We start from the raw sequence: 16,501 nt of genomic DNA, 5'->3' as shown, positions 1-16,501 counted from the left end.
TTTCAATAGCAGAGGGAAAAAGAGTACCTAAATAAAAATCAGCTGTGTTGTCCCTTAGTGATGAAAGGAGAAGTAACCAGTCAAAAATCACAAATTGGTGTGCTGAGGTGCACAGATGCAATTAAAAAGAAAAAAAAAAACACCACTATATCTGAATAGTGTGTGTTATGGGAGTGTTCTTGTAATTCTGTTCAGAACAGGATGACTCAATGAGAAAATTAGAGGCAGTATAGGAAAATCTGCTAGCATGGAAAACTAAGCTAATTCCTATACCATTTTTCATTCAGGTGTTACTTTGCTTGAAAGTGAGCAGTTTCTAGGCATGCATGCTTTAAATGGATGAGGTTCTGCTCTGAAAGAAGTGGCAACATACGTCAGTGGATTTCTAGATCACTACTGCTCAGGAAAAATATTCCTCACTTGTAAACTGTCAGCCCTGCTGTTCATCTTGGGATCTCTCTCATATTAGCATTATGAAAGAATCTGCTGTTCTTTTAGGTGCTGTACATATAGGAAGCCCCTGACCAAAAGATTATAAGTAGACAGAGGAAACACTAGTCCCATTTTACAGATAAGGAACTGAAGCAACAGGGGATTAAGTTACTTACCCAAGGTCACACAAGCCTGTACCAGAACCAGGAATTTAAACACAGATCACCTGAATCCTAGTTCAATGCTTTAACAGCAACACCATTCTTCCTTTCTTGTGTGGAAATTCTGTACTTATCTTTCACTTTATTTAGGAGTAAAAAGCTGGCCGATATTAGGTTTGATGCCTATTAGCATTTTTGCAGAGTAGGAGCTTTTATTGGTTTATTTTAATTGCTATGTCGTGATTATATTATGGAGGTGCTGGTCATGACTATAGCTAAGAGAGCTCCATTTTGACTTAAAGCAGGGATTTATCTTTTGCTTTATATTAAGCATACAGTGCCTCCGCTACAAACTTCCAGCACTTAGAATAAGTACAGAAGTAATTTTCTGAGAACTGACAAGTAAATTCATTAATTAGTCTGAGTTAGCATTAAAAACTGGGCCCTTTAAGTTAATTGGGGGGGGGGGGAAACAGATGCTAAGTTTCTTAATGAAATAGACACACCAAACTTTCTAGAAAGTTTGAATTGAAATATTGTGCATAGGCTATATTTTAAGTTAATTACAATCTAAGCTACATTATTGATGATTGTATCTAATTACTGTGATTATGTAATCTCTAGACAGGATCAAATCAGTAAGTCAGATAACCCTTAAGTGAGGCCATTGTGGTGACAGAGCTAACAGAACCAACCAGCACCCTTCTTCTACAGCTAGTTTTCATACAACAATTCTATTGAGTGTAATGAATTAGCAGTATGAGGAAGACTGGACACACATCAAAACTTTGTGTTGGCAGATTACTTGTCCCATCTTTAAAGATGCTGTGGCATAATTTAGGCATCAGTGACTGAAAGAGTGCCAAAGCAGCAGTGCTATGGGTCCACTGTAGTTTGAGGCAACACTGCCAGGCCAAGAGAACTGAGACAAGAGTACAGGAGAACACCTTAAAGCACAAAGACATTGGGACAAATTCTCCCTGTCCACCCCACATTCCTTTGTGCCAGTCTCATTAAGTCAACCCTCTAAACTGATAAATTGACTGCAAATTAAGGGCCAGATTTACTAGTATGCTTCAGGTGTTTTGCTTTGGTAACCCAAAGCAGCTGTAAAGCCTGCTTCACTAGTAAGTGCACTCTGGTTTTGTGCTACCAGTGAGCCTGCCTTTAAAATTTAATCTTAAAAGAAGAAAAATCTCTAAGTGTTACTACGAGTCATTAGAAATCTCTCTTGGTAACATTCTCCTGGGGGGGGGGGGGGGGCGGGAAAGTGTGTGTGTGTGTGCGCACGCATGAAAGAGAGAGAATGAAATTTTAAATAATCAAGACAAAGGAAATTTTACCCACCACTCCCAAAAAAAGTCTATGTTATGATAAAGTTAAGATTGAGTGTACGTTTCAGTAATTTAATGGCAAAACAAAAAAAAACAAAAAAAACCACACACACACCACAGGGATGTTATAATCACCTCAAAATAAACATTACAAACCAAGGAAATTCACAGTAAAGGTGACACTTAAAAAGAAATTGAAACATGTTAAGAAAGAAATGCAGTTACTACACCCTAATCACCTTAACTCTACCCCATAAACACCAAGCTGGGGAGAAATATGAAAAAAATCAAATGTGATTTTAGAAGTCAGAATCTTGTCTGGTACTACAAATACTAAACTTATTTAATCATAACGTGATTGCTATTACATAGCAATCACATGTTCAATGATGATTGAACCCATGGAAGCTTTCTGTTTACTAGACTGGTTACTGTACATTTAAGCTGTGTTCATCGCTGCCTTTATTCAATAGATTGAGCAAATTTTCTTGTTAAAAAAAAAGAGAAAAAAGAAAAACAAGGAGACATTCTCTCTCTGTCCAAATATGGTCAATTGGAGAGTGTTCCCACCTCTAGCCAGGCTTCATCCTCCACCCAAGCCCACCTAACAGAATGAGTAGTTTGAAAGGCAGCAACACTGCTCCGATATTCAAATCTCCTAAACTACTCAGGGTCTGGCCTGATGAATACCTAGTTTTAAGAACACCAAATGCTGCAAAAAGGTGTTTGTCACTCAATGAGTTGTTTTTTTCCCCCCTCTGAATAAATATGAAGCAAGTGCACAGGCATGCTGTTATGGGCACTTTGGTGTCTTTCAGAGGAGACAAGAAATGGAGGCCCTAACCATATGTGGGTTAAAAATAAATAAAAGCACATTTTGCAGTACAGTAGTAGCCATAGCTAGCCCTATCTTTGACTAAATGATTTTACCCACAAAAATTCTCTCCGTTTTAGAAGAGTTGTCATATTCCACTCTTACAGGTGGTGCCTTTTAGTGTTGTGTAAAGGGCTCTCCAGCTGTATTTCAACCTCTATTATCCATATTTCCAGTTTATCTAATTCAAAAATATATATACAGGCAGTCCTCGACTTTACAACGTTTGATTTATGACAAACGCACTTATAACGCTTCTGAATTGACACACTGATCTGACTTACGACAATTGGTTTCGACTTTACAATGCTCAGTCCTACAATGGAGTGGATTGCCGTTCCAAGTTATAACGTTTCGACTTATGACAATTTTCAGGAACAAGTTGTGTCATAAGTCAGAGGATTGCCTGTATATTTGTTTTTGTATCAATTATCAAACGGATTACACAAATACTTCCTGATAAATTCAGATAATTAGAAATTGACTATATTTATAAAGTTCAAGTGATTTCCAGAGAGATGCAATAGACAGCTCAGTTTTTGCTTATCACTGGAGGAAATACTTTGGATGGCAGTGACTCTGCAAATGGCAGGAGGCCTACAAGTGCCCTTTTTATTTATCCAGCAGGCTGGATATAGATTTAAATATTGTGGGTTGAAGGGCCTAAATTATAAAAATATAATAGTTCAGAGATAAGCCCAGGCTACGTTCAACACTGCTTTTATACATGGTAGCAGCAGACAGTTGGCTGGCATGAATTGCTTCAGAAAGCAGAAGCCTCTACAGAATAATTACAAAAATTTTGGGGGCCTGATTTACTCTGTAAAAACAAAATAAAATATTAGCAAACACTCATTTGTAGCAGGAGATGTGAACAACAGGGAAGAAAAAGGAACATCACATGTGACAGCTCATTAATTTTAACAGTAACCAGGTTTGTTTGTTTTTAAATGGTGCAGTACAGAAGTTTTTGTTCAAGCCTGGTAATAAAATGGAGTACTAACTTCCCCAGTGTACAAAAAGTTGTGAGGAAAGTTAAAATTATGAGCTATCAAGTTTCCACATACTGGGAAGCTAATACTGTGTTTTTACATAGAGTTACAAAATTCCCTACCATCCTTAGGATGCAACTTCCATGGGCATAATTTTATTACTTCCAAAAAACTACATGAAAAGAATGTTAAGGTTGCAAAGTCAACTACTCAAAGTTTAGGAAATACCAGAATAAAAGTTACCCATACAACCTTAAAAAGACCCTGTTGGTGAGTTGCATAATGATATGGTCTTTCATTACATAACCACACATTGACTTTCTAAGGATTGCTGCCTCATTTAATACACAGGATGAACTGTACTCATTGAATAAGTGACTATTTAATATTTTGTTTTATCCTTATTTACTCCTAAGGGAATTCTGCACCACTGTGCAACGCAGAATTTGCGCAGAATTAGTGTTCTGTGCTGAATTCCCCCCCCCCCCAGAATTGGCACTGCAGAGCTGCTGGCCGCCACTAGGGGCTCTTGGACTCGGCAGAGCCCCGCTCCACAGCTCGTAAATATAGGACAGTGTTAGGGGAAGGAGCTGGAGGTTTCCAGGCAAACCCTGAAGGAAGGAGGCAGCATGCAGGAAACGCCATATAAGCCTGGGAACCCAGCATCAGGCTGTTTCTCCCTCTGGATCCCTGGGTTTTGGAGGGGGTAGGGATGCAGCTATCTGACCCCTCCTCAGGTTGGGCTCGGGGGGGGGGGGTGGAGGGGCGGGAGGGAACAGAGAAACAGGAACTGGATTGTCACAGGGGTTTCTTTAACTATACTCCTAGGGGAAATTTGTGTGTGTGTCTAGTTGTTGAGAAGTATTTTGAAATAAATTACCAAAATAATTGAAACTGTTAATTGAAACTGGCACGACTATATAGTGTTATTGTGGCAAATAAAATATGCAGAATTTTAAAATACCATGCGCAGAATTAAATTTTTTTTGGCACAGAATTCCCTGAGGAGTACTTACTGTTCAATATGTGGCCTCATCCCTTATTTCTGCACACTATTCAAACCCTGCTCTGAATACAGAAGTATTAGTTCCCTCATGGGATTTTCTATGGTGCTCATCATTATAGTATCCAAGTGCTTCAGAAAGTGAATTTATCTCCACAACATACCAGTGAGGTGAAGAGGAGGTATTATGCACGTTTTACAAACACGTAGCGCAAGATTTTTCAGAGTATTTAGTATTATAGAGTACTTCATATGTTCAAAGCACAGTTCCCATTAACTTCAGTTACAACTGTGAGTGCTCAGTACATCTGAAAATTCAGAACCCAGCGTCTCAACTAAGTCACCCAGAAAATGAGGAAGTCAATTAGCAACCACTTGTGAAGTTTGGTTTAAGTGACTTATATAGCATCACACAGCAATCCTGTGTCTGAGGCAGGGATACAATCCAATTCTCCAGGGAAGAATTCCAACTGCTTTAGTCATGAGGCCATCCTCTGTTCCTGCAGTTCCCCTGCCTCATTTATTACCACCTTCTAACTTCTGCAACAAATGAGGCAGCACTGGGAGTACCGAAAATAATCTTCATGCTCTAAATTCTATTCGCTTGGCACCACAGCAGCCCATAGCAGCCAGAAGCAGCAATAATCCTATTCCACCCCTGCAGCCCTGGGCTGGAGTATGCCCAGTACAGTGGAATCTTTGGAGAATTTAGCTACCAAATTCTAACAAGTATGTACTGAGCATATGCAAATTTATTTTTCACAGGCTTATAATTTGGCCAAGTTTGGATTTTTTTCATAGGAACAGCAAAAGGCCCACCCAAAGCATATCCCTGCCACAAAGGGAAACACACATATACCTCAACCCTGCTATAACGAGACCCGATATAACACGAATACTGATATAATGTACTAAAGCAGTGCTCCGGGGGAGGTGGGGCTGCGCACTCCAGCGGATCAAAGCAAGTTCGATATAATGCGGTTTCACCTATAACGGGGTAAGATTTTTTGGCTCCCGAGGACAGCGTTATGTCGAGGTAGAGGTGTACCAAATTTCAAGTCCCTGCCCCAAAGCATGCAGACAGTAAAGATTCTTAAGGAAATGGTTGTAAGATTTTTTGTTTGTTTTTTTAAAACCATGGGCAAAATAATGTATTTTCCTCAATATCCTTAGAAACAGTTGAACAGTTTTTGCTGAAGCTTTCCAAAAAAGTCAATTCAGTCTGAAGCAAACACCTGCGATATTTCAACCCAAAGTTATAAACAACTGAAAATAGGGTCCTACAATGGCAAGTGATGGGCAATCTAACTGTAGACGGAGCTATCAACTTCACATATAGTTTAACAGTGATGCAGAATAGACCCTTTTTTTTATTTACACAACTGTAATCCCTGCTGGATGGGGCAGCTGCCACCTGAAGGGGAAAAAAAAAGTTGCTTTTAAAGAAGAAGGAAGAAGTAGTAGGGTGGAAATCCATTATAATTTTATAGGTATTGGATACTTCTTTCCAGCTGAAGCAGGGTTTAACACTTGTGAAGAACAAAAAATGTGAACCATCAAATGTATGCCACATTAAGTAAACACTATTGAATATACTCTATAACTATACAGAGTTACAAGTATATTCAATAGTCAAGAAATTTAAAGAATTAGTGGGGGGGGTTAATTTTCAGATCCCTCAAATTTACATGGCTTTGTTTAAATACATGAAAGACTTACTAGTGGAATAGATGCAAAACAATCATAGCCAGTTTTAAGTAAAGAGTTATTAGCATTGTTAGTCTACACCATGGAGGCTGGAGAAAATATTAATCAACAATAACTGGCTTTTTGCTTCATCAGTTAAACAATTAAGGTTTCCTCAAGTGCCTTAGCACTTAACTGGCTCAGCTAGAAGCAATTTAGCTTCCACTGCCACAAAACCTTGAACTAAATAGGGTCGGGGCAGCCCTAGCGGTCAGTACTTTGAGGCACTGACAAGCTCTCCAGGATCGCTTAGCTCATAGTGCCACAGAGCAGGGCAACCAGGGTAGCCAAAGGCACCAGGATCCAAGCATAGCTCCTGACTTTCAACTTAAGTAAAATTTTGTGGTAAAAGAAGCTAACTAGCAGAGTCAGTTAATGGCTTAAAATTTAAGTGCACAAAACATTAAGACAGTTTTGCACAATTGCCAAGGAAATTTACCAATCTGGACAAGAGCCTACCTTACCATGAATATCAAAATGAAGAAACCCCTAGATTTTCCACTCGCATAACCACAGACAAGGAGAAACACACACAGGCCACACCAACCATGACTAACTACTCAACCGCCACCGCACCAACTCATACATACCCAGATTGTTCATTCACCCCCATTCATCCTCCACTTACACTCAGTCTTCTTCCCCTGCCCCAGTGTCTCAAACTGGACTGAACTTCACCGAGGCCCTAGACAAGACAGTGGTGATGTCAGTTGGTTGAGGGAAGCAACCAGACAATAGGTACATCAGGGACGGACTTTCTGCCTTCCATGTAAAATCATCAGTACTCACATTATGGTGATGGGCAGTAGCATATAACTCTAAGATAGATAGGACAAGAACAATTGCCCCTTTAATTGAGAATGTGTGTCTGCCATTTGTTGGTCAGATTCACAATCTAGGGATCTGGTTGGATTCTCTGCTGTTACCAGGAGATCAGCAGGCAGATCAGCTTTTTGTTCTCTTCGGTGTATGATCTGGAGGCTAACATTCCCTTTAGAAGCAGACTAATTGTCATCCATGCCATTGTCACTTCAAGATTGTATTACTGCAATGCTCTCTGCATGGGTCTACAACTCAGACCTCATACACATTTGCTGGGTACTGTTATATCCCGTAAGCATATAAAATTGCAGTAATTCATGACCTAGTGGCCCTCCAACTATGCTATTTTAGCACACTGTCACCTAGGCACATGTACATGATTCAGTGGGAAAAAAAATTATATGAAAACACTGTATGTGGTACACAACAGTGTACCTGAAACATGTTGCACTATTATCCTGTATTTTTAGTAGTTCAATCTACATATTTGCTTCTAGTGAGAGTATCTGGTATTGTAGTAGTCAGCATATACTAATTGATAATGTTGCAATGACATAGTCCCCATAGAAAGTATTCCAGGGAGGTTGGTCCTTCCAGGCCTGTTAGGCAAAGAGAACCAGCATCAGTCCACTGTGTTGAGGATACCCAACACTCAAGGGGATTTTCTATGCAGGTATTGGGCTCCAAACACTGCAGACTCAGGAAACTCTTGAGGGAATTTTCTGTGTTGCACAATTCAAGATAGCCAACAAATGGGCACAATATTTTGCTTCTGACCTTATAAAAATGATTGGCAACTCAGAAAGCAAGTTGTCATATGATGACAATGTATTAAATAATAGTGACTTCGTGCCAGATCACATCAAGAGTTGCTCTGAGAAGGAAGACCAGATTTCCATTGATAGTTCATCTTCAGACAATCAGAAGCTCACGTTCAGACCCAATAGAACACTGGGAGAGATGTAGTTGGGGGATCTACCTCAAAAAATTTTGAGTTAGATCTTCAGCAAACTGAATATTGGTGAAGAAGTTATACTGGAACAATCCCATGAAATAAGCCACATACACCCAGTGAGATGCATCCATAACACAGCAGAGAAAATAGTCATCAATGTTCAGGTTTGCTGGGCCATTCACTCTGGTTTCCTATATGCCAAAGAAGGGCAAGTCAGTAATAATGCTATTGAAGATGCTTCATGACAAAGTTGTAGGAGGAAACAAAAAGAAACCCTATATAATTCTCCACTACAATGACATTAAAAGTGGTGGCAATAATATGGACCATCTTGTAAGAATGTACTCCTTCAGGCACAAGGTAAATAGGTGCCCAATGGTTCTTTTCTTCAACATACCTGATGTTGCTGGCATTGCACACTCGACTAAGACAAAGAAAGCACTTGTTCCCTGTCAATCTAGCGGAATGACTCGTAGACACACATATAAAGGGAAGAATCCATCATCTCCCCATGTCCATCAAAGCAGCACTCTTGTCCCTTGCCTACCATGAAAAACCAGCCACCACTGAAGCACCTAGCAAACTCAGCAGTTGATGCTGCCATGTTTGCCCAAAGTCAGCTGATCAGAAGAGAGACAAGCAACATGGAGAATGCAGTGATTTTGTACGTGCTTACCACTCCACATCAATGCTGATGTGTGAAAATTGCATACAGGTTCACCTAGAGAGACTCCTGCTAGTTCTTTCAGTTTGCTAGTAAAATAAAGTTTTTTTCGCATAAAACATTAAAGAATTGTTCTTAGTTTCTGAATGCATCGGGGGGACAAAAAAGTCCTTCACAATGCAATTAATGTAATTTCCCTCCCCCCACCCCCCAACACTAGATTAAGGCTAAATTGAAGCAGTTCCTGAATGCAATAGTAAGTAGCATTCTTAGTACATGCAGATGAAGCCAGTGCTCCTTGCCTATAGGTTTCCAAATTAAGTTTAACCATTTTTTTGTTTGCAGAAAATTTATCTACTGGAGACGGCTTCTAACCTACTAACACAGAAGAGATGAGCTGAAGCACCCTTGGTATGAATGAGAAGAGGCTATTGTTCAGGTGTTCCGCAAATGTGCTATGGCTTGCATTCCTTTAATTCAGAAGAGCACATGCTTGTGAACTTAGGTTAGTAGTTTTGATGTAAGGTCGGAAAAATCAGAGGGTGGCAGGTTGCAATGGGGAAAAATTGCAAGAGCTTTTATGGAGCCAAGGCCTGCCTCAGAGACAGGCTGGGTTTCTTAATCAGCCTCTTCTGGGAAATGTCCCTAAAGCCTAGTAGTATTAATCCTTTCCCAGAATTACCTTCTTAGACAAGAAAAGCAGCTATTGGTACAGATGGGCAGAAGATAAGCTTGAGGGTAAGAATACAAGAGTTCCTGAAGGAAGCTGCTAGCCAGGAATGAGCCTAGCTCTTTTTCCCCCCACCACACCCTTTCCCACTTCAATGCCAAAAAGAGGACTGCAGTAAAATAAATAAAAAACAAATCAATGACTGTCGGTGCAGAGAAAGAATAGTTACATTTTTAATCCCCATAATAGTCATATTTTGAGTGAAGCACACCTCTTAAGTGTACCTAGAAGCTTTCAGAAGAGTATTTTAAAAAAATTTATTCTCTGCTGTGCTAATGTAGACAAACAAAAGTTGTCCCTTTGTTTTCCAAAGTAAATACCCAGATACAATATTGAAGTACGTGTACATTTTTATGGGGTTTGTGTGAAGACAACTATCAGGTTTAACAAGGACAGCAGATAAGGTTTAGATCTCAATTAACAAAAACTAGTTTTTCTTCCAGAATTGATTAAGACAATACTAAATTAGCTCTTTACATTTAAGTGTGTTTTCCTCCTCCCAAAATTAAAGCAAGATTTTTAATCTCAGTGAAAGCAATTTCCTATTTCAGGAGTCCCTTGGAAAGGCATCTTTTCTGAAGAGTAAGTTTTTAAACTTAGTGACTAACATATTCCACCTCTTAGGTGCTCTTGGTGTTTGATTTCTGTTTTCACTATCAAAGTGTCAAATTAGGAAATGCTCAGTCTAAAGATGTTTTTTTAATATAATATAAATTACACACACACACCCACCCACCCACCCCTCCTGTTTGGAGTCACATCCCAAAGGCATTCAATGTAGCTCTACACAAGTTGAAAACCCACAAGTTGGAGAGAAATTTCCCACAAGTCTTGTGTGTGAGGAGGCAGTCTTTCACACAAGACACTGAATAGCGCTTTTCTTCTGAAACAAAGTGTACAAGGTACAGCGAACAAACTGTAAAGGTAACTAGGCCCTTTGTCATATAGTTCCTCCACCCACTCGTACTTTTCCACACAATGGCTAGTTTACAGATTCAGACCACTCAAGCTCAATACAGAAACCAATATCCTTTATTGCAAAGTCAATCTACTACAGGAGTAAAATCTCCAAATACTATTACAGAACCATGTAATAATTTAATAGGAGAGGAGCTCTACTATTTTTTTCCCCAAACGACAAAACCTTACATGCTTTGAAAATGTATTAGTTAGTTTTACTCAAAGTAGTGACAACCTGCAAAAGGAAGTGTAATGAAGATTACACAGTAAAAATGTATAGTAAGTTGGGAGTCTTTATAAAAATAATTTAAGATACTCTGTTTACCTATCATTTTAATACACCACAAATACTCATCTCCCCGCCTTCAAGGCCAAGAAGAAAGCAGTGTTTAGTATAGATTTCTGCATCTGTTGCCCAAGGTTAAATATATACATTTGTTTACTTCACATAATTAGCCAATTGATGCTACTATTACATAACAGTGATGAGTAGAGCAAATAGCAATCATGCATATCAACCAGCAACCTATCTAGTCAGCCATACATTAGCATGTGTACATCACAGGAGACCAGCTAGGTTGTTGAGAAAAAAAGTCTAGAAGAAATGACTGATAGCCTCCCTACACTCTGCTTGCACTTTCACCTCAGGAAGAATAGTTACCCCATCCCCCACAAGCCACTATAACAGAATAAAGATAAACGTGGGGATTATGCCAAATTGACCCCATGCTTTGTTCTCCCCCTCCAGGCACATTCAGTGAAAAGGTCTAAACACACATCTGATTTGACAAGCATTCAGGTTCACAAAGAACATGGTGAAAGTGAAATCATACTTGGGGCATTCATGGGTTCCTATGTCAAAGGTCATTTAGCAGTATTTCAGCTGCTGCTTACTCAGATTTAAAAAGGGACTCTCTTAACCCTACAGTAATGGAGACACTGACATGGGAGCTTGAGCTGGCCAAGAATATTTCATGGAATGTTTGGTAAGTTTAATTCAAAGAATGTCATTTATATGAAGCAACAAACTAGATTTCTTTTTTTAGCAAGTGGCACAATTTTGTCTCTAAGAAAATAAAAATCCCCAAAAAGATTGCTGTTAAAAGTGAAATCAAAAACTGAATAAAAAAAAAAACAAAAAACAAAAAACCACATCATCCCAATTTTTATTAATACAGCTCAGATATTGAACAACTAATATTGTGAACTGGTGGAAAGCAGGCCCTGAATAGATAATTCAATTATCCCTTTGCCCCCTAAAATACAGAAAGCCTTTTCTGTATAAATGAAAGTTTAGTCAGTTGGATCAAGTATAAAATTCAGATGTAATGATCCTGGCTTACCAGACAGACCTTCGTTACTTTGATAGAAATGCAGAGCTGCAACACACTGATTTCTAACTAGAGTCAATTAAAAAGACACCTCAAATGTCAATTTTTACAAAACTGTTCAAAACACATTTTGAAGAAGCCAGTTAGCATGGAGCAATTTGAAACACTAGCAGGCTGGATGGCTACAAAGTTAAAGAGGAGGGGAGATGGCAAAACACAGTAATGCAGGAAAACTAATTTATTCTTTTTAATGCCTTTGTGAAGCACACACTCTCAGCTACCAAAGATGAGTGTGAGTTTAGTTGTCACTTCAGCAAATTGTAAGATTGTTCCCTGAAATCAAATCGTTAATTGAGCAAAGAACTTCCAGTTCTGATTTGCTTTTATTATAGATTAAAAGTGACTTCATTAGATTTTTAATGAAATGTATGTACATCTGGCTTCCAAAACTCGTGCTTGACAAAGGATTTGTTTAAATCTGTAGTTTCTATAGTGTGTGGCTACAATAGGCTAGAATCTGTACTGAGGGAAAGGCAGCTTTACACAACCCGAATTCTGGACTGCTCTTAATGCTAAAGTGGCCTCACCATGAGTTAAAGCAGCACAGGGCTACTTTAACTTATGACAGCTGTACTCAAGCTGTTCTGCAGTCCAGAATCTCCATCTGACCACATGCTATGAGAATGCCCTCTCCTGTCCCCAGCAGACTCCTATTCTTGTGCCCATGGGGTGCTGCTGGGCAGCGCAGAATCACTTGCATCCACCCTACAGTGAGGGAATTATTCTTCACACACCACAACTCCATATGCTGCTGGAGCAGAGGCCAGAATCTGACCCAGTTGTTTCAATTTTCTGAGGGCATTCTGCACCAACAAAACAAAACACCAAAACTGTGAATAATATTTTAAAATTCTGCAAATTTGTCAAATAATTGTGGAGGCTCCAGCATGGCACTCTGCAGCTCCCTGCCCTGGGACATGGACTCAGTGGTGAGGCTGCACCCAACCCTGAAACTGCAAGGACGGGGTCTGCTCCAGAAACAACCCAGGGCCCTGTCCCTCTGTACCAGGCTCACCAAATGTGGGCAGGCAGGCTCAGACTGGCAGGATCCAAGTGTGGAGGGCCTTAGTGTGAGGGGATTCAGGTGTGGGCTGAGAGGGTTCCGTGTAGTGTAATCTGGGTGCAAGCCGCTCAATGGGGGGGAGGGGGAAGAGATCTGGGTACAGGGGATATCTGGATGCACAGGGACTTGTTGGGGGCGGTTCTGGGTGCAAGGGTAATGGGACTCTGCAGGGGGATCCAGGTGAAGGTGGTTGGAGCTCAGCGTGGTAGGGATAGAGCTCAGCAGGGTGTGTGTGTGTGTGGGGGGGGGAGGAGTTCAGTGGGGGGGTCCAGATGAAGCTGGTTGGGGCTCAGTGGAGCAGGGATCCAGGTGTAGTTAAGTGGTCCAGGTGCAGGGCCAGTGCGGTTTGGCCGGGGAGGGTTCTGGGTGCAGGGGGGAGACTTGGTGGGAGGGTCTGGATGCATGGGGGTTAGGCGGATGGGGGAGCAGCTCCCCATACAGTGATCCCTCCCCCTGCAGCTGAGGAGCAATGGGTGCAGGAATCAGGGGGAGGGAAGGGTTTGCAGAGCTTCCTGAAGCCTCGGGAAAAATCTGGGGGTGGGTCTGATCCAGTCCCATCCTCCCCAGCCCAGCCGGGACTAGTAGCTGAGCCTGGTGCAGGGTAGGAGCCACCAGCCAGGTCTTCCCCAGCCCAACAGTGATTTGTATCTCTGCCAGCTGCCCTGGGCACCCAAAACATACTGCTAGGGGAGGGTTGCATGAGAACTTTTGGGGCTTCCCTTTGCTACCCCATCAAAAAGTAATTTTTCCTGCAGGGAAGCAAAGAAATCTGCAGTGGACGTGAATTCTGCACATGCGCAGTGGCACAGAATTCCCCCAGGAGTAAGACTGAAAGGTGATCCTATGCAGACCAGAGGTCTAAGGATAGAGTTTTACTGTAACTGCATTTTTGCAATCTCAGCAAAACCAGTTTTTAACATGGTTTGGACTAGCCAGTGTGGACAGAACCTAGTGTTAAAACAAAATTTTAGAACAGTGCACTCAAACTCAATTTGACAGTTTCAATGAGAGTAACAAATGCAGTAGTCTGGTTTGAAAGTCATCATTGCCAGTTGGTTGAGTTAGGAGATTAGACAATTCAGAAAGAACTCATCACATTGATACTGCTGCAGATACTGTGATGTACAAAGTGACTGATTTTTTTTATGTAGTGAGAAGAAAAGAGGATCAGGGCCTGAAAACAATACTGTTAACCTCCTTAATAGGAGGATTATTCACTACACAAATCCCACTAACAAATTTTTGCAATAGATTTAGTATCTGCAGTAATTGTGCCTCAGACACCACCTACCTTGGTAGTTATTCTACCATTATCTATTTTTTTTTGTTTGTTTAAAGAAAGTTCTTTCTAACCTAATTAGTTTTTAAAACTTCAGGCAATTGATCCCTCCATTTGTATGCTATTTTCTGCTTTTTTTTATAGCCTCCCTGAAGCGTGGGGATCACTGCACAACATTCTAGCAAGTCACACACCAAGTCGACATTAAGCAGCATTACCACCTCCCTAGTTTTACATGTGATCTTTATAATTCCACATCCATTAACAGTTGGAGAATATTTTCCCCATCATATCCAAGTCCCCCTCTTTGCTCAAGGTCACGGTTGTCTTTGGACACCTTCTTCCCCCATGTATGTGCATTTGAGACTCAGTCTACTGGGACATTCACTTCGGAGAGTGCCAATTCAGTTTGAAAAGTAGGGAGACTTTAGTAACAAACATAGGTTGGCCACATTCATTAGTGTTAACCCTGGCATTCAGGGAAATCTACTATGGCTCCAACACAAGAGTTCATTAGGCTGGCTTACATTTTACAGAGTCTCACTGGCAATCTCCCTTCCCATGATGACTGCATGAACCATTCTCTTTGCATTTGATACTATATAAACTACACCAATTGCTTGATATAGTCGCCATGAGTGGCTTTGGTTCCATTCTCCTCCTACTCACCCCTTCCCTCCACTAGAAGCCACTGCTCTACAGAAAGCATCTAGGTTAGTTCTTCCTTGTCTCTAGCTTCTTTTATAGACAGACAGGCTTTTCAATGCCATAAAGAGCCTGGATGTCTGTAGGAACAAATCTAAGGAAAGAGGTGGAGGCAGCACCGAGTCACCTGGAAGCTCTCTGTGGGCCACAGATGGATCAACAGTAGGTTTCATATTCTAAAGTCACTCTTTAAAATAGAGAAACATAGAAATGAGGGAGGGAAAGGTTATTGACAATAGGATCTAGGACTGAAGGAAAATTTGATGTAGAGGTACTTAAGACACACAATGAAATCTGGAACGGTCATAAAGTGAGTCTCATGTACATGAAAATGATGCATCCAGATTGACAGTAATTACTGTTGACCAAGAGAAGCAGCCAGGGAGTAAGGAGATTGTAAGCTATATCTGTCAAAGAGGAAAATAAGAACATGAATACCACTAGAGTAAGTTACAAATACTTACATTATACAGTAACAAGAACTTAGTGCTTAAGTATTTGGTCCTGCCATGAGAGCAGGGGACTGGACTCGATGACTTCTCGGGATCCCTTCCAGCCCTAGAATCTATTATTATGAAAATGACAATGAACTAGTGTTCATGTGGTTAAACACCATCCTTTCCAATGTGAAAATCTGAAAAAGCTTTGATATGTCAGAGTTTAAGGACTAAAAACAAAATGTTAAGATAGACTGGACTTTCACTCAGGTGAAATAAAACACTGGAAACAAAATTTTGCAAACCTCAAGAGTCCAACTCCTTCCATAACAGAACACCAAACTGTTTTATGTTAACTTGCCAGTTCAATTGAGAGTTTGCATTTGTTTCAAAAGACACCGCCCTCACTTCATGAGTGGAGGCAAAGTCCAGGAAGGCTCCTTCATTTACAGCAGAACAAAGGAGCAGATCATCTGCTGGCTGGATGCTGCAAACCTACCACAAAGCAAATAAAATCTCTCCCCTCCACTCCAAGCTCTAGCAGAGAAGAGAGGTTAGGAGGCAACAGCATGTGCTGGCTGCTTAGGAGGAATATGGGCAGCAGAAAATGCTTAAGTCTTTGAAACCCTGACCTGCTGTGATAAGGTACTAGGTTGGGTTGTTTAGGCTTTGAGACACTAACTCCTGGGCATTTCTGCACAAACCTTTATGCTTTTATTCCACCCAACCAGTAAAGTTTTCTTCTCTCCATGCCCTGCAACCCTGTCTCAATCCACCATGCTTCTGGCCTCCAGTCCTTCAAGTAGATCGGATACCCCTTCCAAAAGGCCTATAAAAGCCTAACATCTCTGCCTGTAGGATTAGACAAACCACTCTTCTATATTCAAAACACTAAATTAAAGTGGAATAAGATGCTTGTTTTATTTAACCATACTATCATGCTACTTTTCGTC

The 16,501-nt window shown here is 40.6% G+C and overlaps 1 protein-coding gene across 2 annotated transcripts in view; it reads right to left on the bottom strand.

Annotated features, from left to right (window-relative positions):
* Nucleotides 1-16,501, bottom strand: part of ZEB1 (zinc finger E-box binding homeobox 1) — a 200,952-nt gene that overhangs the window by 170,874 nt on the left and 13,577 nt on the right. The gene's annotated exons all lie outside the window — the stretch shown is intronic.

This window comes from Malaclemys terrapin, chromosome 2 (assembly GCF_027887155.1).
Source record: "Malaclemys terrapin pileata isolate rMalTer1 chromosome 2, rMalTer1.hap1, whole genome shotgun sequence".
NCBI lineage: Eukaryota > Metazoa > Chordata > Testudines > Emydidae > Malaclemys > Malaclemys terrapin.
The sequence above is the reverse complement of the archived record's forward strand: the minus strand, read 5'-3'. Positions and strand labels throughout refer to the sequence as shown.